Source organism: Ictidomys tridecemlineatus, chromosome 8, assembly GCF_052094955.1.
Source record: "Ictidomys tridecemlineatus isolate mIctTri1 chromosome 8, mIctTri1.hap1, whole genome shotgun sequence".
Lineage (NCBI taxonomy): Eukaryota > Metazoa > Chordata > Mammalia > Rodentia > Sciuridae > Ictidomys > Ictidomys tridecemlineatus.
In genome coordinates, this window is record NC_135484.1 from 121,050,493 (window position 1) to 121,078,491 (window position 27,999).

The window sequence follows — 27,999 nt, forward strand, 5'->3', positions numbered from 1 at the left end:
GAACTCAGTGCCCAAGCACTGATAAGTGTCCTCCCACCTCCTGGAGGCAGAGATGGCAGTGCCCCTTGTGCGACCTGCTTCTGAGACCTGCTCCTTTCTTTCTCCATCCTCCTCCTCCTCACTGCTCCAAACTTTCAGTAAAGCCAGCGGGGTACAGAAGGAGGTGTTCTGCTTTTAAAAGATGTCTGACTGTAAACGTCAAAGTCATAAATATTTAAACATCATTTTCTTTCAGTTTCAACTCAAGACTGATAAGATGCTTCCAATTAGTCTGGGCTCTCTTCCGGACCCAGACCTAGGAAAGCGCCTGCTATCCACACAAAATTGCCAACAGGAGGGGGGCACTGAGGTACAAGGAGCCCGGCCTGGGTCAGCTCTGAGCACAAGCTTCTCATACAGCTACCGCCCATTCGCTTTTCTCACAAGTCACCTAGTTACAGGCCTTTTGACTTTTATCTCCATAAAAAAGAAAGCAAGTGAAGTAATTGTAAAGTTATTTAAATGCAATCACTTTGCCCAGAAGGGCTTCGGTATCTGTTCATTCTTTTCGGGATTCTGAAGGCCTGATTGGCAGCCAGTGTTCTCCTGCATCGCCTCCTGCCAACACTAAGTAGGGCAGATGGAACTTACAGGGGTGAGAGCCCCAGGAGTGCCTTTTGGGTTCCCCCAGAGGAGCCCAGGGGCCATTGGGAAGTAAAGGTTTTCAGAAAATTAAAGACCCCAAGGGCCTGAGACCTCAAAGTCAGAGTCTGCCCTGCCCAGAGCTCGTCTGATTCAAACCCTCCTCACCTCATCCCAGGCGCCCCACCTCACCTGCAGAAAGGGCTTCACAGATGGACCGGGGAGGAGATGGGAGGCCTGCGTCCATCCTGGGGACCACAGTCGCCTCCTCTTAGGGGCAGCTCAGGCCCCTGCAGAAGGGAGCCGGAGTGACTGGACTCAAGGGTATGGGGGTCCCCCTTCCTTTCTCTGAGGGCACCCGGGCGGGACCCAGCTGGGGCCCAGGGAGGAAGGACAGCAAACTCTGGGCAGCCTCTCTCCTTGACATTTTTCTTAGACCTTTGAGTAAATTCCGGTGAGCTGAGTGAGGGGCAGTGGGGTAGGCCCCCGATTCTTCTTCCTGTGTGGGCTGAGTGGTCGTTTCAGGAGAGGAGTGAGCCAGCGCGTGGGCTCCCTGGGAAGAGCCTGGGGAGGTTCCCGGTGATTTCCCCTCCTGCGGGCCCTCCTGGCCCAAGCGGTTGGCCTGGGCGTCGCCACCTGTCTCCCCTGGAAGCTCCTGCGCATTCGCTGCCTCTCACTGGCTCGAGGACAACCGGGCAGCGTGTGTGCCCTGACTCGCTGCTGGCGGCGTCCGGGTGCCCGCCGCCCAGGCGGGTTCCAGGCTCTGCGAGGCGCTAGTGGGACCTCGGGTCGTTAGGGTACTAACGCATCCGCCACATGCCGTGGCACTGCCACTTGGAATCTGGCCGGTCACTGCGCGTGTGTGCTTCTCGTCGCCCGCTGGAAGATTCGGGAAGTCCCTGTTCCCGGGCGCGGCGGGCCGCGTGGACGGGCGGGTTTTCTTATGTCTGGGCGGGAGTCCGACCCATACGCTGCGCCTCGCTGGGCGCGCGGACCGCCCGTCACTTGCGTCCAGGCCGGGAGAGGTACTTTCGGTGGCCGTCGGGCGGGCCAGGTGCGGGGACAGCCTCCGCCCGCGATATGGCTGCTTTGTTGTCCCAACGGAGTCTGCTGGGCGAGGTGCCACCCGGCCCCGGAGCGGGCTCTAGGTAGCACACTCACGCGCGGGCCTTCCCAGCCTAGGAGGCCGCCTCGAGCTCTGGGGCGGGCGCCGGCCCCCGTCCCCGCTCGAGGCGGGGACTCAGGCTGCGAGGGACACAGCGGACCTGGCCTGAGTCGAGGCGCATACCCCGTCCCGCGGACGCCAGTTGACTGGCCAGGGAGGGCTCGGGTGGTGGCGGGAGCCTGCCTGGGGCGGGGCGGGGGCTCTGGGGGCTCCTGCCCGCTGGGGCAGTGAGCCCCGTAAAAACTTCTGATGGTCTTTGCAAAGAATTCCAACTGTGGTAAAACTTAACACACACACACACACACACACACACACACACACACACACACTCCCTCCATTAAAAGTGGGAAGCTCCTTTAAAATGCTAGGCCTAAGTCATACAGCATAAAGTAAACAGGTATGAGAGAAGAGCTCCTCAGTCAAGATGAACAAATGCAAGCAGCAGCAGAAAAAACACTGGACCAGGAGTCTCACAAAGGTACTGTGACCTGGCACTAGTCACTTAAAAAGTCCTTACCCATATAATCGAACTACGTCAATCCAATTAAATTTAATTCAATATTATTCAAGTGCTTTACCTAAAATGGCATTTCTCAAAGCAGTGATCTAACAAATTTGTTTTAAAGGTTAAACCGAGGTCTTTACCATGAACCTTCTGAGACACTAATTTTCTAAATTATATTGTAAACTCTGAGTGGGATATTTTCCAAATTCATCTGACCAAAGATTCCTTTCACCATGAACAGTCTTGTAGGACTGGTATTCTCTAGAGCACATGGTCACATATTATACAAGATACAGAAATGCTAAAAGAACAGTTCCCTTGGGTCCTGGCCCTGAGGCTTGTCATTCTCAGGAAGCCAGGTATATGCCCTTCCTTTACTGTATATGCCACCCCTTTACTCTTTACAATAATGTCCCATTTTTGTTTTTAAGATAGCTTAGTGACCACTGTCTGCATGCAAAATATCTTAACTAAGAAAATCATGCATGCATGTGTAGAGTGGACTGGACACTACTAATTTGTTTATATGTGCAATGGTCACTTGTACTGAAACAAAAGTGCCACATAAACATTGTCAGTTGCCACAGAAGACTCTCATTCCCTGAGATGAAGTATTTTCATATGTCAAGATGCAATCATCTCACATAAGGAAAGCCATTAAGAAATACAATTACTACAGGAAACAAAGACCTTTTCTAGGATAACAGACATCATCTCTGTTTTCATGTTCACCTTCTTCTACTTGAAAATGAAAGTGACCTTTTAAAAAGCCAAACTTTAAGCACCATACATATTAAAAATATTCAGAATGAAGTCCAGTACTATATTAAGTTGGATATGCCTGAAACTCAGAAAAGCTTAGTTCTCTTCCTTTAAATACCCAAGATAGAAAATGATTCATATTTTCTTCATAAACTCTCATTATATGTTCTTTGTGGAAGAAGGTTTGTGTGTGTGTGTATTTTTTTTGTGTGTGTGTGTGTTTAAACAAGTCACACCATGGGGTAATAAGGCTGAACCAAAAGCTTTTAGAAGAATTTGCTGTTTATAGGTCTTCTCTTCCCTATTCCTCTTCCTCCCTCTTCTTTTTTTCCTCCTCTTGCTCCTCTTTTTTTGTTGGGGGGGGCAAGGATCAGCAGCAAATTGAGATTAGCAATGCATAAGTGTAGGAAGACACAGATTAGGAGCTCTTATGTCACATAAAAGATTGATAGTAATCATACTTTGAGATGGTAGCATAGCTACCAAGATTCCTACTAGTAAATTAATTATATTCAAAATCAGTTTTGAACAGAGGAAAAAAAGGAACATGATTGAAACCATTAAAACTATCCTGATCACAAGAAAAAAAATCAAACATTAAATTTTACTACTAAATCAAACACAAAATGTAAAACAGTCACAAAAATGATGGTTGAAATATGGAAAGAAAATTCATTTCTCCTTCCTTCCTTTATAAGAATATCTGAAGATGATTTAAGGCAAAAGGTTAAGCTGATATTGTGTGGTCTTTGGTGTATTTTTCAGCGCTGGTGATTTATTCATAATAAATAACAGATTAAATAAGAGAAAAAAATGGTAGACAAAGAAATGTATTTTCCCATAGAAAAAATAATGCATTTAAAATAGAAGTGTTGACAGAAAATAATGACAATTAAAAATCATTCAAGGACCTCAGAGTATCTCTTTCCAGCAGAAAGAGAACCGCTTATAAGGACTTATTAAAGGATTAAGTCATCATCACAAATTAAAGTTTGTCTACAAAAACTGAAAGATGTAAAAATAAACCTAGGTGTTGTGTGTGTACACATAGGTATGCCCGTGTTTCCTAGCTCTACCACTGAGATGCTGAAACACAACGATACCCTCCTACAGAGGAGCATACATGATATCTACATCTTCATTTCTCAATCTGATGAAAGCAACCAGAGGCCCTTGAAGAAATGGCTGACCCAAGGAAATAGAAAGGGAAGGAACAAAATAAATCTAGACTATTTTATGGTGACAGAGACTACAAAATGTCTGGGAAAAATATCATGTTCCAGGGCAAAAGGATAAAAGGCCAACAAGAAAGGTCTCCTCTGGCCAAATTGGAGAAAAAATAAGCAACAGAATGATTACAGCAATTGATTGTAATTTATAGAATAAAATAAATCTGAGGTTTCATACTGATACAAATAAATGAATCACCAAAAATGGGAGAAAGATTACCAAGAGCATACATGTAGGAGGAACGGTTCCAGACAACGAAAGTTAGTAAAATTATATTGTACTAAGAAATTTTGTTATTATTTTAGCTGTTCTTGTCACAAAAGAAATAACTATATTAAATGACAGAAATGTTAACTTGTTTCACAGTAATAACCATTTTACTATCTGTAAGTTTTCCATATATCATGTTGTAACCCTCAAATATACACAATCTAATTTACATTTAGAAAAGGAGGGAGGAGAGAAGGTTGTTCCTTACAGTTGAGTTTTAAGTAATAAATAAAGAGTGATTAAATTAGAAAATCAATATTTGGCAGTCACTACAATAGCAACTGTTTCAGGTAACAGGTGTTAGTGAATACTTCGAAAAAGAGGACAAATTATTAAAAAAGACATTTAATAAATACTGGAGAAGATGTGGAGAAAAAGGACGAAGTTTACACTGTTTATATGGCTGTAAAATAATACAACCACTATGGAAATAACTATGGAGGTTCCTCAAAAGACTAGGCATAGAACCACTACTATATGACACAAGTATACCACTCTTAGGAATTTGCCCTAAAGAATTAAAGTCAGCTTACCATAGCTATACAACCAAGCTCATGTTTAGCAGCACAATTCACAAGAGCCAAACTAATACTGTTGCACTGGGATTACGTTTCAACATGCATTTGGGAGGGGACACAAATATCAAACCACAGCAGTCTACAAATGAAAGGTTGACAACATGCACACACATGGTTGCAAAAGAATAATTCTCATAGCTTACTCTGTGCAAGCACTGCTATCACTGGTTGACATATATGAACTATGAATTTTTCTTCTTTTTATAAATGATGAATTATTTTGTTGTTTTGTGGTGCTAGGGTTCAAGCTCAGGGTCTTCTGCATTCTAGAATAACTCTATACCATTGAAACACATACTCAGTTCTTAACACTTAATTCTTAATGCAAAGAAAAGTGTCCCTTCTTGATATAGAGCCAAAATATCACCTTTGAAAAGGAGATTGTGACTGAGTGCTTTAGCGCACACCTGTAATCCCAGTGACTCAGGAGGCTGAGACAGGAGGATCTCAAAATCAAAGCCAACCTCAGCAATGTAGGGAGGCCCTAAGCAACTGAGACCCTGTCTCAAAATAAATAATATGGAAGGCTGGGTATGAGGCTCAGTGGTAAAGCACACCTGGGTTAAATCCCCAGTATTAAAAAAAATAGAAGAATGTGACCATGGACTGACAAACACACATAAGGTCTATAAGGTATTGCAGCATTTAATTATCAAAGCCAAGTTAACCCTTCATTAACTACCCAGCCAATGAGAATGCCTGAAAATCTGAAAAATCAATATGTAATTTATTTTATGCAAAAATGCCATCCCCCTCATCACAGGAGAAATCATTTTCAGACCCTGGTACAGCTTGGGGATGGTAAATAAGCCCTAATGAGTTCAAAAGTCAGTAATGACAGTGTTAATTCAATGGCTCATTTGGTAGAAAGTCAGTCTCTCTTCTTCAAAGGAAAAACAGGATTATCCAGTGAGCTAGGAGAATTTTCTTTACATGATTGATAGGAAGAAAAAGTAATCACCTTTGAAGTACCACAACATATTATACCTCTCCAGTGTTCTCATTCTTCTGACACCCATGAGTAATCGAAGGGAAAGAGCCTCTTCGAATGACCAATGAAGTGAAGTGACAATCCTAGCTTTGCTATCTACCAACAGAGTGACATGCTGGGGTCTTGGATAGATGAGAGCTCATGTGTGAGAAAGGTGTGTCTTTGATGGGGGGCTCTGATTCTTGATTCAGAGGATATGTGCTGCCAATCAAGCCACAAAGGCTTTGGGTCAAACAGATGTGAGAAACAAGCATTCTGGCTTCTTAGAAGCCATGGCCTGCCGACCTGCTGTGAGAAGATCAGCTTTCTGAACCTGATGCTCAGGGTCAAGTCCTTAAGACATAACTGAAGGAAATCAATGAGCCAAGCAAGATTGAAAAGGTAAAACATGAAAGAAATGATATAAAAATATAATCTTATCATCTATATGGACTGATTAACCATGCAGTCCAGAATGGCAAACCTCTTGGCTCCAGTTCACTAATGCAGACATAGATAGGTCTTCCTTGGGAAGTCAATGCTCTACAGCCCCTCACCTTATAAAGCTGTTTTGGTAAATGCAAACTATTCAACAGAGACAGTGTTGATGCTCACAGGCCTAAAGAAGCAGGAAGGATTAGGCAAGCAAAACTTTTTATTCTCAAATACTCACTCTCTCTGAACTTTGCTAAAGTTCTTACCTCAGTCCATTTTATTTTGCCCTAACAAAATACAATCTTGGATCCCATAATGATATAGTGCATTCTGAGACATATGTTGAGGTGAGTCCATTGTTGTGTGAACATCATAGAGTGTACTTGCCCAAATCAATGATGGCTACATTACTAGGCAACATAATCTTGGACCATTCCAGAACAGTATTACATGGCACATGATTGTGCCAAAGAGTAGATAATTTATAATGAACGTAAATTTATTTGGCTCACCATTTGGAGGCTAAGAGGGCCAACATAAGAATTCTCTGGGGAGGGGATACTTGCTGCATCAAATCATGGTAAAAGGCATAGCATATGCAATAAACACAGGAGGATCAGAACACACTTTTATAATAAACACATTTTGAGAAAAAGGCTTTAATCTATTCATGAGGGCAGAGCCCCCATGTCCTAGCCACCTGTCAACACTATTGCCTTGGGGATTAACCTTCTAATACATGAACTTTGGGGGAAACATTCAAATCATATCACTCATCTCAGCTTCTGATCTGATGGATTTAAAAAAATGCTTTGAGGATAGATTAATAGGAAGCACATTACTTTGCCTTTTTGCTTTTTGTGTGTGGTGCTGGAGACTGAATGTAGGGCCTTGTACATTCTACCAGTGAGCCATACCCACAGTCTAGGGAAGAATTTTGTTTTTTGATAAGAAAGTGAAAATCTTTCTGTAGTTGTTGCCAAAATTTCACTTAAATGCCCCTGGCCAGATTCTAGAATCTAATGTCTATTGAACAAATGGCTATAATTTATTTGTTCCTGGGGTGATCAGGAGTTGGGAAAGGAGGGAAATACTACATGTGATCTAGCATAGAACAATCCTCTCTGAGACCTCCCATGTACTAAAGAGAATTGAGTTGCTTTGTATACTAACCATGGTTCCTCCAACCTGCCTACCAAGTTAGAATCTGCCCTTGGGTAACTATTACTCACAATCCCGAACATTGGTGACTTATATAAATGGCAAAGGTATTTTTAAAGAAAACTACAATGAAAAAACGTCTGTAAATACACATGGAATCAAATAAAAGTCATTCTTATCAGAAGCTATGCCCAGGAAGCAGTAGATGTTCAATACATTACTATTAAGTGAATAAAGATGAGTAAGTGTTTACACAGTATATTTGTTTCATAGATGTGATTAGTTTACACTAATTTAATTATTCCTACTTGGTGCCAAGTGAGTTTTGATGCATAAATATCTACAGCCAACATGGCCTCAGAATATAAGTCAACCTTCCCATTTGGTTAACTCAAAGATGGTGATCTGTTTCAAACAAAGACTGGACGGGATTGAGAGAGAAAGTGACAATATCTATGTGATACTTTAGGAATGATGTAAAAGAATTTAGTATAATTGTTTGAGTACACACAATTTCCACACGGAGGCCTGACTTCAAACTAAAATCACTGTAAAATGTAGCAACATTTATACATGAATTGAATTCAGAGGTGCTTTTCTTTATGTCTGAAACCAAGGATGATTTTAGTAAAAGAAAAATTAAACAAGAAACTATCAGAATAAGATTAAAATAATCAAAAGGAATGGAAAGGAGAGCCCAAACTGGCAAATTCATCTCAAGTCCAAGGTGGACCTAGAAGTCTGACTAGCAGGAAGAGCAAAATAATAATAAAAACAATGATAGTAACATGTACTATGAGCAAAAGAACTTTGTAAGTAAATAAAAATATGGGTACTCAGAGTGAGAATAACTGATCACAACTAATTTTCTCATATAATCTCAGGGAGCAGGGAGGATAAAATAGATCATGTGTCTGTTCCAGTGGGAGTGGTAGCTAGAGTCCTCTGGTGGATTCACTCAGACCTCTTCTCCTTCCTTCTTCCCCCTTGAGGCCCCTTGTGATTACACTGGGCTCACCTGAGTAGTCCAAGGTAATATTCCTATTATCTTGAGCAACCTCAATTTCATCTACAACCTCAATTCCACATTTTATGTTAGAAAACATATTCATATTTCCCAGGGATTAGGGCCCGGACATCTCTGGGAGGAGAGCAGTATTTTCTGTACTATCTGCTCTCTTCTGCTTCAAAGCTTCATGTTTATTAAAAAAAAAATCCAGTTCCAGCTACTGCAAGAACTATGAGATTCTCTTATTTGTGCAAACTCTGTATGTTTACAGGGTGAGAATCATACCTATTTTGCTCAGCAGAGCTGAATAGATGGCTCTCAGCTGCCCTCCCAAACAAGAAAACCCCAAATAATCATACTGAGGGTTGGCAATGAGAAACACGATACAGACTTCACAAACACCTCGACTAACCCAGATCACAGTTTCTACAGGAGGGTACCCACTAGTAGCATTTTCCTTATCTTAATCTCTCAATCATTTACTTACGTTTTGTATATTTTGCAAATTATGTCTAGTGAGTTTCATTGCTATCCGCAGTCTAGACATTTATGATAAATTAAAACCCTATTACATGTGAAGGTATCAGAACAATAGCAGATCTGCCTTCCACTGAATATATTTTAGTATGACAGCTCTGTTTCATCCAACTTTCTCTACAAGAACAGCTCATCAAACTCACAGTTCTAGTGACAAAGCCCACCTATTTTTGTCACACCTGAAAAAAAAAAAGTGCCCATACATGCAGTGCATCTGGAACAGAAATGAAATTAGATACAAAAATATCAAGGCATCAGCCACTCAAATCCGTTTCCTTGTTCCCTTTCCACAGACACCCTAATTGAAGGTGGCACTGCAAGGTTAAATCCAGATTCTGACAGCATCTTGAGTCAGACACCTGTCAAAATGTAATAAGACTCCTGTGAAAGGGAAGTGCATGCCAAAGCCACATCACATTTCCCTCCATTGTGGTTCCTAACTTGGAATACTCCTTTTACTGAGTGAACAGAGCAGTAGCTGGGTGCCACTCATGTTGCACCACCAGTGCAGGCAATGAAGAGCAATGGAAAAAAATGGCACCTAAGAAAGAAGCAGCAGAAAGCCCAAAGTGGTGCAAGTTCAGCAAATGATTATAAGCATGAAAGGATGGCTGTAAACACGCTTAAATTTTAGGATTCAGCCCTAGAGTCTTGATCCCAATGTGAGGCAGGGAATTATTTTTTAATATCTGTTTTACATAATTAAGGGGCAGTAGCTTTCATGCAGATGAGTACTTTGAATGTGTGCAACACCAAATGGGCTTCATTAGGTTAGCTGGGCAATTATGAAGTAGGAAGTAAAAAAGCTGCAAGGAGAAGGCTTATCTTCAAAAAGGTCTGAAACAGGGTGTACTGATAGGCAACCGGGAAGATGGTACATTTTATACGTCACCTTGGAGGCAAAACTTCTAAAGTTCTTGATAGCTTTGAAAGCAGCAGCACACATCCCATTTAAACCCCAAATGAGAAGAACAGGTGGTATGTGGAAGGCTCTGTAGAAAGTCTTGAAGTATTTCCCAAATATTTGTAGGTTTCACCAAGCCTTTCTCTATTTGTACTAAATATTTTCTCTCTTGTTTTCCAATTTCTTCCCTTCATTTTCCTCCCATGTGCATTTCAAAGGAAGCCAGAGAGCTTAAAATGTGGCTAAATATAACACCACACAAAACAAACACTGAATCAAGCCTCAAGAAATTATTTTGGATGCATATTCTTCCTATTCTGATTAGGAAACTGCATATTACAAATGAGCCTTGCTCAGGAGAAAGGCTATTTGTTTACAAGAAGGCCAACCACACAGAGGGAAAGCCCGGACTACAGGGACCAAATCCAATTGTCTTCTCAGCTATTTCAATACAAATGTTTTTCTAAATAATCAGCCTTGAGTGAATGTTGAAGAATCAAAGATAAATCTCTCATGGGCTGAGAAAGGCAGAAATCACAGCTTATGAGTTCTGCAAAGGCCCACTTGAGCTAGGTAATTTGGTGCAAGTACCTTATTTTAAAAATTGAAAGTCAAGTCCAGCAGAAGTTTACTGATTTTGTTCAAAATATAACTGAGTCATCACTACAGTCTCCATTATGTCCTAGGGCACTTGCCTCCCATTCTGACTTCTTTTATATTTCCTCCAAGCTACTTCCCCAGGCAGCTGACTTCAGGAAGAAGGAAGAATAAGACGACCAGGGATTATATATACACCTGGAAGGAATCATGTACTTGTCAGTTCATTTTCTACATATCTTCTTTTCTCACTGACAGTCCAGTGGCATGTTTCTATTTTGTTTCTGTGTGGCTCCCTTCCTTTCCCCAATTCAAACTGAAGCAGATATGCTGATCCAGAAATAAAGTGCTGGCTAAATGCAGAGTACAATATTTCATAGCCTATTTATCAAGCAAATGGTTTTAGACCCCAGAGACTAGGATAGCTCAGGGTGAGGAAGGATCAGGAGAACTCTAGAGGGTATGATTTTAGGGTAGAGAAACAATGGAAGAACTTGAGTAATTAAAGAGTTAGAATCTCCATCTAGAGGACCAGGTGGCTAGGAATAAGATTACCCAAATATCAAGTGAGGAACCCCATTGGCAACCACCCCCAAACCTCATTCAGTTACCATACTCAACTAAGACTGGGTTATCTCCTAAACATAACCCAACATCTTATGGTCTGGGAAATTGACAAGTCCTACAAAAGGAGGGTGGATAATGTATATGGAACCTTATGAAGAAGAAGTCTGTTCCTGGTCTGAAGATAATGAGTTAGGAATTGCCCTAGGATCACAGGGTAGCAATACACAAAGGGCACACCAATCCTCTTATTAACATAGTGCTCATTGGGCAACTATCTAGCTCCTGTTTCCTAGGACAGCCTCAAGTGAATATTCTATTAACTCACAACTTGTTATCTTACCTGATCACATACTTCTCCTGAGTAATATGAAAGGATGGTCCCACCACATAGTGGAATGATTAGATCTGTCTACTGTCTCTAGTACTTAGGGCCTCTGAGGTACCAGTGCATCTGTTCTTGTCTTCTCATCTCATCTCTCACTGTGCCCAAAATCCAATGGTGCAATCAAACAGGAATCATGTGCTGCTATTGCTCATGCAGATCTTCCAACCTGGAAGGCTCTCCCTTCCCCTCTACCTCTTGATAATTTATCTATCTACTATTTAAGAACTTTTAACACCTGAAATGATTCACAAATTGAAAGACCTCGGAGAGGGAATACCTGGCACTGCAGGTATTCTAGGAAAAGTGTCAGACAGCATCATGTTAACACTGTATCAGATAAAATAGGGCTAGAACAATAAAAACAATGATAGCTATTGAGGCACCTGGAACTGCATGATGCACATATTATATGTTTACTCTCATAAGTACACCAGGAGAGAGAGATAATGATTTTACAGATGAGACCTAGGAGGGTAAAGGAACATGTCCAAGATCACCCAAGGGGATTCTGACCAAAGCAATAAGGATTTTTGAGACAACAGTTAACATGCAGCTTCCATGCCTCCAAGTGATCCTGTTAACACTGGAATTCTGAAATTTTATGCTATCATTCCTCCCTGGATTCCTTTATGAATACCTAATAAGGACCCAACTCTTCCTTCCATTCAAGTTATCTCATTGGCCTCACCTGACAGAATTGCATATTTATCTCACGCCAACAACTAGGAGGAAATCTCATAGGAGCTCTGCCTCATCTCCTCAGAGACTGCCTCAGATGCAGAAGATGCAAAAGTTTATTTCTTGAATGAGAATCTTCCCAGTGCTTCACACAATAGCAGCACTCCATGACTAGTAGTTGTGTTTGTTGAAAATGCTGCTTGAATAAACATCAAGAGCAAAAATTGAGGTTTCTCACAATAACAGATCTGAGACCCTTCTCTTTGCTCAGAGTGCTGTCCCAGCCTTAACAAGCAGCCCAAGTGGACTGTCAGGTGCAGGGTCAAACTGCAAAGCTTTCTGCAGCCAAGCAGTGTGGTTATAACTCATTGTTTGAAACTGTGAAATTCTTCACCAGTACCATGTGCAAACAAAATCATTTGCTTTGGCTTTTGGACAAATCCAGAATAATGTTATTTATTAAAAAATAAAAACAACAACAACAACAAACTAGGTTTGTATCTTCATGGGAACCTTCCTGCCTTACCACACAGACCTTACTTTGAGCAGATCTAGTCCCACCACTCCAGGGTTCCCACAACTGGTGTTTCATCCAAAACAATGCAAATCACTGGGATTATTCTGTCTTGGAACAGAAGGGACTGGGAGGACAAAGTTTAACTTAACATTGGAATGAAACCATTCTACAATGATTTCATAAAGTCATGCTTTTTTTTTCTAATCCTTAAACTAAAAGGTAGAATCATAGTGGAGATACACCACAAGCCATGCCAAGGAGACAAAATCAAAACTAGATCAGTGTTTCCATATTTCACTTACTTTTCTTCTATTTTTGTATGTGTGACATTAAAGAATTATGCACTTCACATTACAAGGTCAGCCATCATCTGGACCCCTGCAATTGCTTCCACCTTCTTAATCAAGTGCTCTCCTCCATGGACCAATCACAGGTGGAACTTTGGAAAAAAGAAAAGTTTCATAAAACCATTTAAGGGCAATGTCCTGGTTCAACTAGTTAGGAGTATACAATAGTCCAAATGTCCATTGGCTCTGTTTCCAAAACATGATCTGAATATGTCCATTTCCTTCCTGTTGAGAGCCACAGCCAAAGGGGCCCCAGCAAACTTCCAGCTGCCAGCAAACTTACAGCTGCCGGCTGATGATTGGCTCACAGCGGCCCCAGCAACATCTAGCTGATTGGCTCCTCTGCGGTGATGTTCATTGGGCAGTTTCCCTGCCCTTCAGACTGCCAGCTGATGATTGGCTCACAGTACCTCAAATGCTGACCTGCCTGCAGATTTGAGTGCATATCTCTTTAAGTTCCACCTCCCACAAATCCCTGGGAGGCTGGCAGGGAACTTGCATCCCTCCTGCCTCAGACTCCAGGACAAAGTCTCCCAAGTCCCTTGCCACTCTGGACAAGGCTGGCCTTTCCCTGGTTTCCAACACCTGGTCCTCACTTCTGTTGGAGCCCTCACTAGATGCCTTTACTGTCTTGGGAGTCCTTTTCCACCCTGCTCCTTCCAGGGTTCTCCGCCCCACCCATTCTGGAATGTTACACAACTTTTTCTTTAGCCATTATTGCCAGAATTCCTATCTTCATCACAGTGCCGGTGAAGACAATGTAAATTGTTAAGAAAATTGTTTTCTTTTAGTGCATTCTGGAATGTTACATAATTTTTTCTTTAGCCATTATTGCCAGAATTCCTATCTTCATCCTAGTGCCAGTGAAGACAAAGATAAAACTAATCTACAGCTTCTGCAATAGCCATCACTGAACCGCTTGCAGAACTTGCCTAGACTATGTGTCACTTGTATGCATTGTGAACTCACTTGTATGCATTGTGAACTATCTGTTAGTGCATCAACTTGTGGTAGTGTTGGGGTATTTTTGCTGATGATGTAATCGGTGGTACAATTTTTCCAACAAGAGCCGTCAATTGGCTTGGTGTATCTTCCTCCTTTCTTCTTGTCATGATCATTCAGCTAAAATTTGGGGGCCAACAGAGGTGAGGCAAAAAACCTCACCCCCCCCCGCTGGTACAAAGACCTCTCCACAGGTGTGGCTGTATACTGGACCGGTAGTCAATGACGGGTAAGATCCAATTACAATGGTACCAACCTAAGACAGGAGGCTGACGCCCTGAGGTCAGCTCATCCAAAGACGGGTAAGGACCATATGTAGTATTGGACAACCTAAGGCAGGCACGGTCCCTAAGCCACATGCTTGTTGTTTAAACAGAGAGGGGGAGATGTGGAGAGCCACAGCCAAAGGGACCCCAGCAAACTTCCAGCTGCCAGCAAACTTCCAGCTGCCGGCTGATGATTGGCTCACAGCGGCCCCAGCAACATCTAGCTGATTGGCTCCTCTGCGGTGATGTTCATTGGGCTGTTTCCCTGCCCTTCAGACTGCCAGCTGATGATTGGCTCACAGAGGCCCCAGCAACATCTAGCTGATTGGCTCCTCCACGGAGCTGCTCATTGGGGGACTTCTTTGGCTCTGCCCACGCAACCCAGCCAATCGGCCTCAAGAGCAGGAGGATTATGGGAGGTTGAGAGGCTGGTGTGGGGGTGAGAGGCTTGTGGAAGCCGGTGGTGGCAGTTGGGCTCTGAGGGTTTTTTCCCCCAGGAGCTGTTTTGTTTGGCATTTGTAGTTCTAAAACTAAAGTTAGTTTCTTTTGACAAGTGGCTCCTGAATTGTGCCCAGCCAGACTGCGGCACTTCCATCTCAAATTCCAGAACCCCAGGCAAGACCACCATGTCTCCCACCTGGGGAGAAGTGCAATACCCTCTCCTAACTGGGCTGCCAGCCATATTTCACCCCCCTCTAATCCACTCCCCACACAACAGATAGAGAGTCCTTACACAAATGCATAGCTGGTCATTCCCATCCTCTTTTTCAAAAGTGCATTGGGCTGAGAATAACCAATTCTGTCACCTGGCCCACATGGCCCTGCATAATCTGGTTTGTCCCCAGATGTTATGTCCACCTCAGGTCACTCTCCTGCATTCCGGACTCACTGGCCCTTTTCCCACCTGAGCATTTCCTGTTGCTTTGGCCTGGAGCCCTTCACTCTCAGCTCTCCATGGTTGACTCATGCCTATCCCATGAGTCTTGGTTAAGTGTCACTTCCTCAACACATCCTCTGTGACTATCCTTTTTCTTTAATTGCCTCTGTCTTCCTTCACCCTTCCCCAATCATCACTATATTCTATCACATGATGTTTTTTCTGTTTTTTTAACACAATGAGTAATGATTTTTTATATATATTTACTTATTTTTAATTTTTTAATACTATGATATAAGAATGCAAGTCCCATGAAGGCATAAATATCACTTGTCTTGTTTGGGTTTTCCCCCCTATTCACTTGGAACATGTCAAGTATCTGTGAAATAAATAAATGATACCAAGTTCCATCACATTACAAGGTCAGCCATCCTCTTGACCCCTGAAGTTCCTTCCAACCTCTTAATCAAGTGCTGTCCTCCATGGAACAATCACACGTGGCACCCAGAGCCTCATGCTGCTGCAGGAAGCAGCAAGTCACTTTTTATCTTGTCTCTGAAATTTCATACCAGCTGTCACCTCTTGTTAGGACAGCTTTCTCCCTTACCCTACTCAAGTCTGACCTGACTCAAAGTTCAGCTTGTTACTTCCTTTAGGATTTCAAAGGAATCTTTGTTCCAAAGTGAAACACAGCAACAGTTTTTTAAAAGATCTGCTTTCCATTCAACGGGTGAATCCCAGAAGTATATGAACCATGGCTAGATCACACCATTATCTTCCGCACAGGGTTTGGCATACCGTAAGTGTTCAACAAATGTTAGGCAAATTAACTAGTTTAACATAACTATCATTTATTGAGCACCCACTGTATTTTGATTCCATGATGCAGTGGAGAATAATACCGAGGGCTTCTTATGGTGGCAGCATAAACCATGCAAGGAATTAAATAACCAAGTCATGCAGTAGACCAGTTAGTGCAAAGGTATTAATTGTTGTGGGTTGTGAAAGAGATTCTAAGTGAGACATGCAGAGAAGAAAAATGCAACATCATGAATGAACCAGTCCTCTGTACTGTCTTTTCCACTACTATGGAGAGGGTTAGTCCACAGCAGTCTTAGTTTTCTTACTTGAAGTTCTAGGAGAGCCTCCAGGTCCCTCAGCAATATCCAGTCATAATTTTAAAAGCTCCTTGCAAAGACACAAGTTCTGATTCTTCAAATCCAAAGTTCTTGATATGCTCATTAAGCTATTTTTGAAAATTAATGCTAAATGAGTAAGAACTTAAAAATACCCTTCATCTTTATGTGTAAGAAAGCACTTTTTAGTAATAAAGTTCACCCATGTCAATATAAGTTCCTCTTGGCATTTCATTTCTTTTCCATTCTTAGGTTCATAAAGACCATTGTCACTAACATCATTATAGGATTCAAGGGACAATGAAATCAAAATAATGTGCAGGATCATTTGAAAAACTAAGGTGTTGTGGGGGGATAACACACCTACACACCAAGGAACATAAGTCCTTTGTAGATAAAATCACTATTTTTATAGTCAAATATATATGTAACTGCTCCAAAATGCCATATTATTTGAGAAGGCCCCCTATGGGGAACTGTCAAAAGTTGAACAATTCTCTGATATTTTTTCTTTCTGAGTACACATAGCAATTATTATTATTCATCCATGCAGTTTAAAAATTATGAAGCACATGCTCCCATTTTTCTTTCTTATGAAAAGAGAACACAGTACACCCCCTTCCTAGATGCAACCCATTTGTCTCCTGCCTTCTTTTTCTGGAAAGTTCTTGCCTCCCTGTTTGGCCCACTGTAAAAGAGATGGCTGTATCCCTGTAGTTTACAGACATATTTATGACAACATGATAAATATATTGCATATATTTCATACTCCCCCCACCAAGAGTATGTTTTCCTTGGATTTGCACAAACGATAACTTTTCATTTTACTTCATGGAGCACCAAAGATAAATTTTCATTTATTCCTGTGAGTGGCCATGTAGCCATAAGAAAGTCACCTCCTTGTCAGCCTGACATCAATCAATCTTCATTAAATTCCAACACTAGACTAGAACCAAAAACAGAAAAAAGATTCTATGGGTGTTCAAGGTCTTAGTACATTGGCTTTGTTATGTTTATTGTTGAATGACTTTAATCATTCTAAACAACTATAAATGACTTTACATGCACAGTAGCAAAGGACTGACTTGAATATGAAAATGCAGAAGTCCTGAAGGGACTTCTATTTTTTTATAATGATCAACTGGTTTCTGAGACAGAGGGAGAGAATGAGACACAGAGAGAGAACTGGATGTACTATATCTTCCAGAATTGCAACTCCATCAATAGTGATGCTAAAATAGCTGCTAAAATATTAAGAATGCAAACTTCAGATCAAAATAACAATGAACAAAAAGCAAATTTCAGTTAATGACCGTCTAGATGGTGAGAGCAGAAAAAGAGAACCTGATATATATCTATATCTATCTATCTATCTATCTATCTATCTATCTATCTATCTATCTCTCTCTCTCTCTCTCTCTCTCTCTCTCTCTCTCTCTCTCTCTCTATATATATATATATATATATATATATATATATATATATATATATATAATTTTGAAAGCCAGAACAACCAGGTATCTCACCAAAGTTCACACTTAGCCACTTAAGTTACCAAGAATCCATTAAACTTTGTTGCTAGGAGAACTAAGTCCCTTTTTTGGAAAGGAGGACGCAATTTCAAACACCAGCAGCTTTAGTCAGCTAAATTCAAGATCAAAGAAGATTGTTTGATATTCTCTCTTAAAATTCTTACTGTATGAATATATTTTAAAAGAAAATAAAATATAACAATAAAAGAGATCAATGAAGCCTAATTAGTGTTTTTGACATCTGGCTGGATGACTGTTTCCTGCATTTCATACTTTTACAGTAAAGTATTACTCTTTTTGGTACCAGGGATTAAACCCAGGATTCTTAATCACTGAGCCATATACCCAGCCTTTTTCATTTCTTTATTTAGTGAAAGGCTCTCACTAAGTTGCTTATGCCTAAGTTGCTGAGGCTAGCTTTGAACTTGTGATACTCCTGCCATCAGCCTCCCAAGTTGCTGGGATAACAGGCATACACCACCATACCCCACAAGTATGACACTTTTAAATTAAGAACACTACTTCTGTTTCTCTTAAACCAACTAGCTATGTGGCTGCTGTTTGAATGGAAAAGTCATCAAGGGATGTTGTAAGGGATGTTTTTTCTGTTACATTGCAGGCAATCACTGGTTCTGAGCTTAAGCTAAACATTATCTCACTTTTATTTTATAGATGATAAGATGTCATTGATACTATATAGTACTTGAAAATAAACATACATACACATATATGTATAATACACATGTAATCACTCTAGTTTTGCACATAATAATATCATTTTTGTGCTCTTTGCCAATGTGCTCTGTTAAGTCATAGAGAAATACACTTATTACTCAAGATTGAGATATGTGTCGCTTCTCTGCTTTGCTAGGACTTTAAAATCTAACAGAACTAGTTCACATTTTACCTTTTATGTCTTCTTTAGTAATCAGAATGAAACATAGAAGAACATGAGCCTTCAAAACTGCACTTTACTCCTTGGTTAACTATAAAGTTAGCAACAAATAAATATCTCTTAATTAAGATAGTTCAAGAACTATCTTCCTCTGCTCTGCCATGTATAATTAAATATGTTAGCAAGACAAAAATGTGAGATACAGAAGCTTTCACACCCAAATTTCCAACTCCAAATTTATAAAAAGATAAATGTGGATTCTGCAAGTCCAAGGTGAAGTATTTTGCTTTCACTCTAAAAACCTTTGAAGTCATATTCCAAGAAGAAAAAGAGGTTTTAAAAGTAGTACTAAGGGATGGATTTTCACAGAAAGGAAACCCCCCCAAAAAAATGAAATCTCAGGTGCCCAACTTAGAGCACCCTGCATTGCTCAAATAACACAAGAATTTTCAATCCTTTCTATATTCACAAAGTGTACGTGTGGTACCCACTCCACCAGTCTCTCACACATAGAAGTGAATCTAAAATGCACAACATCATGATGTAAAACAGAAAACATCCAATATTTGGACACTGAAGAACCTGAAAGATAGAATGCATTCCCAGCCACACAATTCTTTGTGGTTAAATGAAATAATTTGGCACCCTTAAGAAATGTGAAACTTCCCTATGAAAAATTGCTCTGATAACAGGAAATGACACAGTTATTTATTGTAGGGCTTTCCATTGTCTACAAATAATTTAGATTAGTGATAATTCACATTGTTTTTATACTGAATGAATATGTCATTTTTAAAAGTTGATATTTTGTATGCATTTGAAAACAAAGCTGAGTAATATTTTCCCAGGAAAAGACTAATTTAATTAAAAAAATTTTGACCTTGATATATCTTTAGGCATCTTTTTTTTAATACAAAGGATATTTCTGTGATGTTTGAATTATTTTACCCTTCCAGAGCATATGCACATAGACAGATTTTCACAGTAAACTATATTGCTACAAACAGCTTTTCTTACAGATAAAAATACATATCTACAATTCATGCACTTATCAGAATAACCTACCAATAGAAGATTAAAATAGACTGCATATATGCAGATAGCTTTTTGATATAATCCTTCATAAATAACAGAATATGTAGTTGAAATTTCAGTTTGCTTTCTTAAGGCAGTAAGAAAGTAAAAATTTCTGTTTGGCTAGACACATTGACTTCAATCATTTAATTTTAAATCAGAAATGCATACTGTTCTGAGGATGTTCTGAATGGATAATCAGAGTAGCTAAAACCCTTGACAAATTTTCTCCAAAGTTTTGTTTTCACATACACCTTACTTTGATAATTTTGACGCATTAGTCAATTTAACCCTAATATGGAACTGGAACTGGAACTGGAAGCCTTTGTTTGACTTTGACTCTATGTGTCATGTCAACAAATTTATAGGGTTATTTCCATAACAAAGCCTTATGTTTTTACTTAGGTCATTTGGGAAAGTTGCTCTGAACTGAACACAATTTGAGATTCTGAAGCTACAGGAGCAACTATCTGAGGACTATTCTGAAAACAAAATCAGATGCTAGGGATCAACCCCAAGCACCAAAAACCAAAACAACTAATTCAGACATGAGTTCAAAAGTTGAGTCTCAGCAAGAATAGTCAAAAAGTCGTTTAGGTTATATACCTTCCTTCCCAGGTCACTGTCCAGTTTTTCTGTGTATTTTGATTTTATTTTCTGCCTATCTACAACCTGGCCCTCTGTCCTGTTTTGCCAGAATTCTTATTATGGGGGCTCTTGGTGGGATGGAAAGTGCTTTTCCTTTACCAGACAGACTCTTCCCTCTTCCTTCCCAGAGCCTGAACCACAGAGGTCTCCTAGCTCTCCTGATCTCCCTCACATAAAATGCTGTGTTTCTCATACTTTGGCTCTCAAATCTGCCTTGGTTCCTTCTATTTTCTAAGGTTTGTTTCTTGGTCACTTATGGATTCCTTTAGCTCTCACTATAAGCTAGTAAATCTCCTTTTTACTCCACATGACCAGAGCTGAGTCCATGGCTACCCACTGAAAACCTCCTAACCTGCTTCACAGATTGCTCACTCTTCTCTGGCTACAGTAAAGGGAGAAGAGACACAGATTCAAAGGGTAACATGGATGTGCTGTTTATCTCCCCCACCTCATTATATTAAACTAGGCCTGAATTTCTATGTTCAGCACAGGAGCCTGGAGGAAATAACAGCTCTTCAGTTAATATCCTTCACACAGGAATTGGCCAGCACAGTTTGTATTTGAACTTTTCATACCATCCCATGAATCTCAGAGGGTATTAAACTTCAGAAATATTTCCCCATTTAGATTCTATAAATGAGTCTTAGAGAACAACAACAAAAAAATCCATCTCTGGCTTATTCCCAAACAAGGAAGAGAAAAAAAGAAGAAGAATAAAAAGGGAAAACCAGAGATATTTCTTGGGCCAAATAATGGGCAGCATTATAGTCCTTAGGGTTTCTGATCAAAAGGCCTTCAAATTCCAGCAGGTAAAGCAAAGCAGTACAGAGAAAAGGGAAGAATGCACATTGTGAGAATAACAGAAGCAAATGGTTAATGGTTTTCTTAAATGCTGCAGAAAGTGGCTTGTGTGGACGTAAGTATCCTATGGTATCAAGGATTAGCAATATTCAAAACAATATTCAAAACATGGAAACAATCTAAGTGTCCATCAATGGATGAAAAGATTTTAAAACTTTGGCATTAACCAAGCATGGTGGTAGGTACCTCTAACCCCAGCTATGTAGGAGGCTGAGATGGAAAGATCACAAGAGCCCAGAATTTCAAGACCAATGCAGGCAAAATAGTAGAACCTAGTCTCAAAAGCAAATCAAAAAACAAAACAAAACCATGACATACACATACAATGGAATACTATTCAGCCTATAACAACAGGTAATTGTCCCTTGGGACAACATGGATGAACCTAGAGGAATTAAGTAAAATAAATGAGGCAAGGAAAGAAAAATGCTTTAACCTAAATGTAAAAGATAAAAAAGTTGAAACTCAGAAGAAGAAAGTTCAATAGTGGTTAACAGAGGCTGGATGTGGAGTGTGAGAGTAAATAGAAAAGGAAAAAACATTGATCAATGGGCACAAAGTTTGTTAGATAGGAGGAGTAAGTTCTAATGTTCTTTCCATAGCTCAGCACTGTGACTCCATTTAAAAATGTGTTTTACTGAGCTATATCTCTAGTTATTTTTATTATTTTATTTTATTTTTTAAGACAGGGTACTACTTAGTTGTCTAGGCGCTGACCTCGAACTTGCTAACCTCTTTCCTCTGCCTCCTAAGTAGCTGGGATTAGGGGCCTGAGGCACAGTGCCCTGCTGGGAGAAAGGTTTTAAACTGGGAAGCTCAGAGAGGCAAGGGGAAAATGTCCTTTACAATTCTGGTTTAAAGGCTGACCATGTGCTGCCTAGGGTGTACAAGGACCTATGCACATATCCATATGCACAAATGTATATATGACCTATCCATATGCACAAATGCTGTGGGGACTTCTCCCTCTCTTCATTGCTTCCTTACCATAGGCTAAGGAGGGAGAGCTGGAACCCAGGAATGTCTGGTCAGAGAACAAGCTCTTATTAGGGTAAAGGGGGTGCAAGAGGGGAGAAGACCTCCCTTCCCCCATGCAGCAGGAGCCCAGGGGACAATGAGGGTGGAACTGAGAGAAATCACAGGAAGAATCTCTTGGCAAGGAAAGTCTTCAGCCTGCAATCTCCTGAGCATTGGGTGAAGCCACAGTCCCCACAGCAGCTGTGGGCATGTCCCTACCAGCTCCTGGCAGGAAGAAAGGAAGACCTCCAACTCCAGGTACTGAGGACTCCAGTGACTTCGGGGAGAACACAGGACTTCGGAAGCCTGTAAACTGTAAACAGATGGCGGCCTCCACCACAGATGGCAGCCTCCACACAGACTCTGTGAATGGAACCAGACCAGCACAAGAAGGCTGCCATTGCTGACCTTGCAGCAGAAAATTCTGAAGCTCACAGAACAAGTCAAGATTACACAAACAAGCCGAGTGCAGCAGTGCACACCTGTACTCCCAGCAGCTCAGGAGGCTGAGGCAGGAGGATTGTGAGTTGAAAGCCAGCCTCTGCAGAAAGTAAGCTGCTAAGCAACTCAATGAGACCTTGTCTGTAAATAAAATACAAATTAGTGCTGGGGATGTGGCTCAGTGATTGAGGCCCGTGAGTTCAATCCCTAGTACCCAAATAAATAAATGAAAGATTATACAAACAACCCAAGGGACAACAATGTTAATGAGTATTTAAAGCTTGCCAACACTGCAGACAAGAAACAGGCCAACGATATCAAACAGATATCAAACAGAAGAAGCATCAGAAATCTGCTCAAACCATCCTTCAGCTTCAAAAGAAGCTTAGTATTACTACCAAAAGCTCTCAAAGATAGAGCAGAAGGCATCCCCTGGCAGCCCAAAGGAAGTCTTCAGGAATGTGCACCGAGATCTGATGAATGTAGGAGGAAAGGTCCCTGGCTTCAGTGAAGGTGTGGTGGATAGTGACAAAGGTGGCCTTTCCAGCTCCTCCAAGGTTAATCATTCATCAGTAGAAGCTGTGATCTCAACACCACATGATCCACATTCCTGTTTCAAAATTGGCAGTGCAGACAACTCCCCTAACCTGAAGGACCTTGTTAAGGGAATGATGGAAGGGGTTGTTTTTGGGAATGATTTAGAGTAAGAACAAGTGGATGATGAAAAGGAAGTCTTTAAAGGTAATTTTGAATTTTCAGTAGAGCCCAAAATATGGTAGTGAGGAAGATTATTCTAATGCCACTTCAGGCTCAATGTGAGTCAACTGGTGCTGTAGCTGTAGGAGTATCCAGCTCCAAAACTAACCTCCTTGACATGCAGGATTTAATGCACTACTCAGGATTTGATGCACTACTACATGAGATAGAAGAGATTCAGGAAACCCAGGCTAGACTACCATCCCCCAGTGAAGCACAAGCCACTCCAAAACCAAAGCCTGTGTTCATTTTATCTCCCCTACAAATCCCTTTTTAAAGTTAAACTAGTGGATGTAGAGGTATATGCCAGTAATCCTGGCTCCTCGAGAGAGAGAGATAGGAGGATCACTACTAAATTGAGGCCAGCCTGGGCAAATTAGCAATACCTTGTCTCAAAAAATAAAAAGGGCTCAGTGCAGTGGCACACACTTGTAATCCCAGCAACTCTGAAGGCTGAGGCAGAAGGATCACAAGTTCAAAGCCAGTCTCAGCAACTTAGCAAGGACCTAAGCAACTTACAAGACCTTATCTTAAAATAAAAAGTAAAAAGGACTGGGGATGAAGCTCAGTGGCTAAGCACCCCTGGGTTCAATCCTCAGTTCCAAAAACCAAAAAAGGGCTGGGGATAATTGCTCAGTTGGTAGAGTGCTTGCTTTGCATGCAAAAGGCCTTGGGTTCAATCCCCAGCACCCCAAAAAACAAACAAAATAAAAAATAAAAAGGGCTCAGGATGTATCCTAGTGGTAGTATACTTAGTGGTAGTAGGTACAGAACATACAGTAGGTTCAATTCCCAGGAAACAAAGGAAGGAAGAAAGAAAGAGCTATACTCATAATTACTAACCATTCTGTAAGACTTCTAGCCTATATTTTATTCTCTGGGTGGAAATGTTATAAATCACAAAGTTCTGGATTGGGGTTGTGGCTCAGTGATAGAGCACTCGCCTAGCACATGTGTGGACCTGGGTTTGATATTCAGCACCACATATAAATAAATAAAAGAAACATATTGTGTCCACCTACAACTAAAAAATAAATATTAAAATAAATAAATCACAAAGTTCTGACAATATCTTTGGCTCACAGTCTGTGTCTTTGTGCGTGTGTGTGTGTGTGTGTGCACGCGCGTATGCGCACGCCTCTAGGTATACATGTATGTCTTGAAATTGAGCCTGGGGGTGGTGTTCTACCACCTGGCTATATTCCTAGTTTTTGTTTGTTTGTTTTGATTTTTGCAGTACTGGGTACTGGGGATTAGGGATTGAATCCAGAGGTACTCTACCACAGTGTCACAATAAACCCTTTTATTTTTTGAGAGTCTCAATAAATATCCCAGGTTGGCCTCCAACTTGCCATTCTCATGCCTTAGCTTCCTAAATTGGAATTCCAGGTATGTGCCACCACACCATGCTTACATTCATTTAATTAATTAATTTATTTATTTATTTATTATTACTTCACTATTGAGCTTTGTCCCCAGACATTTTTTGTAAACATTAATTTTTTAGTTGTAGGTAGACACTCAATATCTTTATTTCATTTTTATGTGGTGCTAAGGATTGAAGCCAGTGCCTCACATGTGCTAGGTGAGTGCTCTACCACTGAGCCACAACCCCAGCCCATCCTCAGACTTTTAATTTTTTTTTTTTAAATTTTGAGGCACTGTCTCACCAAGTTGTCCAGACTGCCCTTGAATTTACCATGTCTCTGTCTCCCAAGTAGTTAGGACTACAGGGATGGGCCACCATGCCTGGCTATTATTAATTATTTTGATCAAGATAATTTATTTTGCACAGGAGGCACTGGAGTCCAGGCCCATTTTGGAGAGTTTATTTTCATTAATGGAGGTCACAAGAATGACCTTTGCTGCAGAGTGGGAGAGAAAACCCAACTCCCCTGATACCTGGTCCCAAACCCTTTCCTCTGTGATATCTACCCTCTTTCTGGACTTCCCAGGTGAGCCAGCTCCAGCACACTCTCATTCTGCTCCTCCCCCATACTTCTCACCCCCACAATAAAAGACTTTTACTGCTTTAATAATTACATACAAGGGCTGGGTTGTGGCTCTGTGGTAGAGCACTTGCCTTGCATTCATGAGTCACTGGGTTCAATTCTCAGCACCAATATAAATAAATGAATAAGATAAAGGTCCAATAACAATTAAAAAAAAAGGTTGGTTCCAGGGCAGATGACTGCCAGGGCAGATGACTGCCAGAGAGAAAAATATTCAGAGGAGGCCCTGAAGGTTTGGGGCTCCAGATGTGGGCCACTGTCCAAGAACTGGGACTCTATTAAGCTTAAAACAATTGTAAGGAAGTGAAGCAAAGTTCTATGTTTCCCATGATGACAATTCCAGAAAGTTTTGTTTTTGTTGTTTCTCTTTTATTCTTCTTACTGGGGATGGAACCTAGGGGGGCTCTACCACTGAGTTATATCCCCAGCCTTTGTAATTTTGAGACAATTTTACTAAGATGCCAAGGCTGGCCTTGAACTTGTGATCCTTCTGCGTATTCCAAAATTGCTGAAATTACAGGTGTCTGCCACCAGGCCTAGTTTCCTAAGGCTTTAAAAAATATATATTTGTGGTATATTACATGCATATGCCAGGCATATGCATGTAATCCTAGTAATTTGGGAGGTGGAGGCAGGAGAATTGTAAGTTCAAAGTCAGCCTCAGTAATTTAGGGAGACCCTGTCTCAAATAAATCATAAAAAAGGGGCTGGGGGTGTGGCTTAATGGTTAAGCACCCCTAGGTTCAATCCCTGTTACCGAAAATTTAAAAATATTTTTAAAAATATATTTAGCTGAAATGATGCATGCCAGTAATTTCAACCACTCCAGAGGCTGAGGCAGGAAGATAGCAAGTTTGAGGCCAGCCTAGGCAGCTCAGCTAGACTTTGTGTCAAAATAAAAACTAAAAAGGACTAGAGATGTAGCTCATTGGTAGAATGCATTGGGTTTTGAGTCTCAGCCCAGCCGTACCACTGAAGGGTCCCCAGGTCCCCCCTCCAGTTCCCTTATGATAGCGCCTGCTTTATCAGTGCTCTGTGCTCCCCAGTTGCTGAACTCCTGGTCACCTTCTCCAGAAATTGAACATGACAATGGACCAGATGGTTATTCCTGATTTTTCCTCCAAACCCAATTCAAGCTCATCAACAGTGCCAACATTAGGCTGACAATCATGACATGGAAAATCAATCAGGTGGCCATTGCAGAGATCCTAGAGCACAAGGCATCAGACAGTTCAGCATCACTATTACCCACTTAAAAACATGCACTGGCTGTTTGCCTCAGGGCTGTGACCTTCTCCAGAACCTGCAGATTTCCCTGGGACTTCAGTGCAGAGCCAAGAAGTGGTCCACAAACACTTCTCTTCCTCCAGCCTCAATATTAATAGCACCTACAAGCTTCTGAGTGATGATGGACAGTACATTACCTAGAAGATTCACACCCTGGATTTTATGGTATTCCAAAAAAGAGCTGACAGTAGGATTGGCTGTCAATTTACTTAATTAATAACAGATTGGACCCAAATGGGCTTCTGTCCTTCAATTACCCTTCAGATCACCTCTGTCTAGTGTGTGACTTCAGCTTTGATGATGAACCTGATGGACTTTTATAAAAGCTTGACTGGACTTTTTAATCATAAGAGACTTAACCAGGAATGTTTCAGGAAACTGAAATAGGATGAGAATTTGCTTGAGAAAAGATTGTCAGATCTGTCATGTTATTTTTCAGTGTTTCCAGCATGCCCTTGGAAAAGAATCCTATTAGTTCATAAACCTTTTCAATTAAAACCTGTGTTGGACTGGGAAAGTGGTCCCCCTTCTTTTCCTTTTGTGGTGCTGGATGGAACCCAGGGCCTCACACATGCTAAGAAAGCGCTCTAACATTGAGCTGCACTCCCAGCCAGATGGGCCTAAGTTTCTGATAGAACTTAAGCTCCAGTCAGTCTTCTCTTCATCCCCATTGCAGGGACCCTAATGATGACAGCCACTGGCACAGTGCAGGGCACCGCGACCTCCCTGCTGTTGTCAGAATGGCATCCTCCTTCCCCCTCTAGTGCTGGCATCTACTCTTGGCCCTTGCTCTTAATGGCCTAAACCTCACCCTTATAGAGCCCTCCACACTGCAGCCTGCAGGTGCTGGACTGTATCTTCTCCTCTGCATCTCTCCACTGTGGAAACTTTCTCTGTTCCCAACCCCTGCCTACCTGTTATGGACCCTCACCAACTTGTATCTGTCACAAGCCCCCT

The 27,999-nt window shown here is 41.1% G+C and overlaps 1 long non-coding RNA gene and 1 pseudogene across 1 annotated transcript in view; both read left to right on the forward strand.

The window, feature by feature from the left end:
- LOC144366280 (uncharacterized) overlaps window positions 1-27,999 on the forward strand; it is a 470,215-nt gene that overhangs the window by 307,738 nt on the left and 134,478 nt on the right. The gene's annotated exons all lie outside the window — the stretch shown is intronic.
- Window positions 22,756-24,020, forward strand: LOC110597275 (transmembrane and coiled-coil domains protein 1 pseudogene; annotated as a pseudogene).